The sequence below is a fragment of the Procambarus clarkii genome, chromosome 10 (assembly GCF_040958095.1).
Source record: "Procambarus clarkii isolate CNS0578487 chromosome 10, FALCON_Pclarkii_2.0, whole genome shotgun sequence".
In the NCBI taxonomy this organism is placed as follows: Eukaryota; Metazoa; Arthropoda; class Malacostraca; order Decapoda; family Cambaridae; genus Procambarus; species Procambarus clarkii.
The window spans coordinates 30,005,111-30,010,281 of record NC_091159.1 but is presented as its reverse complement, the minus strand read 5'-3'; the positions used below and the strand labels follow the sequence as shown (position 1 = coordinate 30,010,281).

Below are 5,171 nucleotides of genomic sequence, written 5' to 3'. Positions count from 1 at the left end.
TAAGCCATTACCAGTATCAAGAGCTGATACTGGAGATCTGTGGAGGTGCGAATGCACCCTGCATGACGGGAGATGTCTCCCTTGTGAATGTGTTAAGATGAAGATGAAGCCACCCAAAAGGTGGCACAGGCATGAATAGCTCGTAAGTGGTGGCCCTTTTGAGCCATCACCAGTATCAATAGATGATACTGGAGATCTGTGGAGGTGCGACTGCACCCTGCGTGACGGGAGATGTCTCCCGGACCAAATGGTGTACGCATGACTTCTCTCTTCTTTATATAGGCCCCCACGGCGCTCTGCGCCGCGGAACGCGCTGTGCAACTGTCTTTCTCCTCCATCAGAAATTCCTCCGCATTCCTTCATAATGCAGCGGTCATTTTATTTATTTTTTTATATACAAGAAGGTACATTGAGTTAGAGAGAATGCTTAGCATAGTATTTACAATCTTGTAAAGCCACTATAGTACGTGCAGCGTTTCGGGCAGGTCGTTATAATCTAACAGATAATTTAATCTAACAGAATATACGCTCACCGTCCTCTCCAAATTTGGATTGGTAGGGCACATACGGCTAGAGGTTGGTATGAAGGGCAACGACCAAAAACGAATTTGGGTGCGTCTTGGACTATGGGAAAATCGGTACTTTGACAATTCGCCAATAAATATTAAAATTGTTAGCACCTCTAAATAAAGTATTTCTTTACGAGTACTAGAATACACTTGTAATAATAATTATGACAATATAAATGAATATAATTATAAACATAAGTCAACCCAGCACTTGCATAAGGGTTTCATATGTGTAGCCGCTCGACGCCCCGAGCCTCGCTGGTTAACGCCGCCTAACTTGCCAACCCAACAAGTTGACGCGCCTCGCCGCCACTCTCAGAATAACTGTGGACGCTGTCCATAGCACCAGCACCACTCAAGAGCTCCCTGACTGCCGGTAAGTACCTATACTCCAGGTTGTCTTAGATAGTTATAACAATAATTCAGTGTGTCTGGGGATAGGCTGCCAGTGTATTATTACATGTTGACTTGCTAATGTTGTTAGACTAATAAATGTTAGACTTGCACTTATTTTTGTCACGTCCCCCCCCCCCTACCCCAAAGGACAACCTACTGACCTTCCCCCAGAATGTAACCCCACAACAGGCTGGTACGTATTTAGTGCTAGGTGAATTAGGCGCATTAGGTGATACTAAAACGCACCCAACCATTTGTCCTCGCCTGGAATTCCCGACTGAATCTAGAGAACGAACCCAGGTGGACTATCTAGGGGGGAGGGGGGCCCCAGAGTTCAGAAAGACAAATCATTTTAGGACAAAGTTGACTAATCTTTCAACAGTTGAAGGCCACAGAACTAACACTGCAAAGCAGACATATGACACGTCTCGTGTCAAATTTTTTAAATACTAGAATACTTCATGGTTTTTGGTCCATACTACTCTTAGAATGTCAAATGTAACATGATCAACGGTTTAAGCTTGAGCTAAACTGCACGACAGGTAACATGGTTTTTCACTCGTAGGTTCATAGAACCGCATACCCGCGATAGCCATAAATGCCGAAATACGGCATTATTTTATATACCTGGAATTTAAAACTAACAGATGGATGAGGTGGGACCTGAGACAGTCTGCTTTCTGTTCTGAGGCAAATAGTGGTTCCGGTAAATTTGGGTGCCAGGCGTGTAGTACAAAATCGGTTATTGTAAAGTCGGTGATGGTCTTTTATAAAGGCACGTGTATATACACAAGCATTATATACATGTTTGACTGGTAATTAGCTGGTTCTGACCTGGTACATGGACTACTTAGACTCTGAACTGTGCTATATGATTTGGACGAATACCTGCGCCCATCATAAAGCCCGATCAGAAGATATCAAAGTAAAGAGCCAAGTAATAAGACTCGGTAAGAACATTGGGCAACGTTTGTAATTGTCATGTGGGAAGTCTGTGACAGTGGTGTTGCGAGAAGTAGGTATACTAAAGTTTGTCCGTAAGGAAATATTTTAAATTCATGAAGGTAATTGCGTAGGAAAATGCAGAATTTAGACATTACAGTAGAAGATGTTAAATAGTACTAGAGTGAGACGCATAGTAGCGGAGGCGGACATGTTACTGTGCAGGCATAGCTCGAAATACCTGACTTTAACATTACAATAGTTATCATACTTACTTAGTCAACTCATTCTTAACGCGTGTTTTATATATTAGTTCATCCTGATATTATACCCCCTTTACCCATCGGGGCAAGAGTGGGTGGGTAGTTGGGGAAAGTTAAGCACATGATGAGCTCGGGAAGTGAATCACCAACATGGCTAGCTAAACAAAATGGGTTTAAATATGAAACCCGTGTACATAGAAAATTAATTTCTCTTCACAATAAAAATGTAGGATTTAGTTCCTATAATAGTGGCTATCCAGGGAGTGTTAATAAATGCACTAAAAAAAATCCTAAATTTTTTATAGTAGGTTAGATAATATAAAATTCCATTCTTCGTGGCAATTTTAAAATGATAAATTTCACACCTCGTTGGTTCATGCACTTCTTTTTCATCAACAGAATGACATTGGTGAAGCCAAGCAGTCGTCCATTAAGCAGTAGGGGGCGCAGTATACCTGGGTACTGACAACTTAGTTAGCCATTGGAACACCATTGGGAAAAGGTTCGAAATAAAGTAGTTTGATTTGGTACTACAACTTGAAGCTTTCCGTGAACCCTCTGAATATAGTTTAACTTTCCATAAATTACATTCGAAGTAATGTGTAATTTATAAAAATTTGTATGATTTGAAGGATGATATGGGGGAGTAGATAGGTTTGTAGCTTGACTAATGGTTTTGAATACTAACGTTCAGTATTCCCTGCAGGTGGCGCACAACGCTATTGGCATTCACTAACGAACAAACAATCGTGTCTGCCTGTTATGACAGGTGAGAAGACCCGATCACGGCTGGTGCACTCTTGCAGCGGTACTGCCACCCGTTGAGGACGGGGGTAGCAGCCGAGTTAATAGACTTCATGATTCCAATATGGTACAATGAAGGTTAAGATGCGGAACCCACGGTCACGAAGAGTGAAAGTTTTTAAGATCTGCAGCATCACGACGAAAGCTCCTACCGACAGATGAACTTTGTCTCATAAAGTCACTTTAACTAACCACGTAACAGAAAATGACACTACGACGATGTGTGGTTTTGTCTTCATATCTTGAGCCACGTTAGTGACTCTTCTGCACATGTATGCCACGCGTAAGCGTCTTGCTATTTAACTTCTTAAATTCCCTACCTTCCTTTAAACAGCCGTTTAGCGCCTTGGTCTTCCCTTGTTATCGCAAAGAGTCGCAAGAACCAGCTTAGGTTTCTTAGACTGTCTTCCGGAGCAAGTTCTCCCTCGTTCCTTATCTCACTTTCTCCAATTAACACTTCGGGGCTATACTTTTTCTGAACATGTTGTCGTTTCTGATTTACTTACTCGGAACGAAGTGTCCATGTAGCACGGCCTATGGTGAGCCCGTAAACCTTCTGAACATGCCCGCCTTCTACTTCAAGAACTTGTTCACTCAAAATCCTTGCAAGTTGACTATGCTTTTCTAACAGTACGTCAACACCGTTTTCTGTCTTCTCTTCAATGATCTATGTAATCCTGTATTTCCCGTCTCTTTTTAACACTGCTCGCCTCTCTTCTCGCTACTCCTCCACACTACACGACAAACTTCAACGTCTGATTTCCAACAGTATTTGGGCTAAATACACTCCGACTGTTACCAACCTTTCTTTTTTCCCCCCTCTTTCTAAGTACCAGCAAGAACGTCTAGGATTTGGTCGCTTGTTACTTCCTCTGGCCTTCGCTGTGGCATTTACCTCATTAGTTCTTTTGCTAAGTTTGTCAACCCTAACTCTAGTACTCTATCGGACCGGTCTTCCTTCATGGGGGGGGGAGGGGCCTTATACCCATTCTTGTTTTCTAAAAATCGCCTTCCGTGTCTATTCCAGCTTACCCTTGCCTCCCTGAAAGCTAAAAACTCTATTCTTATCCTTCCTTCCGACAAAGGCAACTCGGTGGTTGGCCTTGACAGTGGATTTCCCCCAGAAAGCTGATAGTCTTGCTCTCTGACTCCCGCACATATCCTCGTCTGGCTTCTAACACTTTGGATCGCCTTAAAACTTCCTTCAACCGTGAACCATGACGGCTCTCTAGGCTTGGATCGAAGTCAGGACGACAAATTAAACGTTTGTCATCTGCCATTCTCTTCCTTATTTCTATATTCTACCTAAGACTTAGACCTGGTGTTCCTCTTCGTCCTGAAATTTCTTAAAGGGGCTCTGTCGGCTACTTATCTTGGCACTTTCTCCTGCCCACCTTCGTCACTCTCAGGACTTCCTAAATAAACTGCTCCTGCGGCCCTCTTCTAAGATGCTTAGTCGGTGTAGATTGTTTACTAATGTTCTCCTTGATGACTCTTTCCTTAATCATAAGGCAACGGAGGGCCTTCATCTCTCGCTCCCCACTAACGTTTTCCTTGAATTCATCAGACTGTGTTGACTCTAATTCCTTCTTTTTCAACGGAAAATACTTCTAACTTTCGGGGTCGCTATGGGTTGCCCTCTATCCCCCTCCCCAGGTCTTGCTAATCTTGATATGGAATATTTCGAAACTGTTCTTTTTCTCACAATTGATACTCTTCCCTCTTTCTGGCTTCGCTATGTTGACATTTTTTGCTTTATGGCCTAATGACCTTCCAGCCTTTCCTCTCCTTAACAATCTGGCTCTCGCTATCCATTTCAAAGTTGAATGGGAATCTAATTCCCTCCTTACTTTTTTAACGTTAATGTTCACAGCCGTGTCAGGTTTGTCTACCGCAAACCCACGTATGTACACTTATTTTCCTACCATCCTCCTGTTAAGAAAAGCGTTCTCGTCTCTCTTCCTCCGTGCTCTACACATTAGTGACCCTCGGTTTCTTGATTCTGAAATTTCCTTTATTTTACTAATCTTTTTCTCGCCTTGGTTACTCTTTGCATTTTCTTAACTGTGCCTATTTTAAAGCTAAAAGAAATTTTTCATCCCAAACCCCTTTTCCACCACTAGTACCCCTGTGCTCTGCCTTTCATATCCGAACTGATATCTTGCTAATACCCTTCGTTCTCTTGACATAAAGCTCG

At 42.6% G+C, this 5,171-nt stretch overlaps 1 long non-coding RNA gene across 1 annotated transcript; it reads left to right on the top strand.

The window, feature by feature from the left end:
- The first annotated feature begins 798 nt into the window (after positions 1-798).
- LOC123745785 (uncharacterized) lies at positions 799-3,492 on the top strand. The gene is made up of 3 exons (XR_006771412.2): positions 799-945; positions 2,570-2,672; positions 2,877-3,492. It is a non-coding gene; the product is annotated as an uncharacterized lncRNA (long non-coding RNA).
- The last annotated feature ends 1,679 nt before the right edge of the window (positions 3,493-5,171 follow it).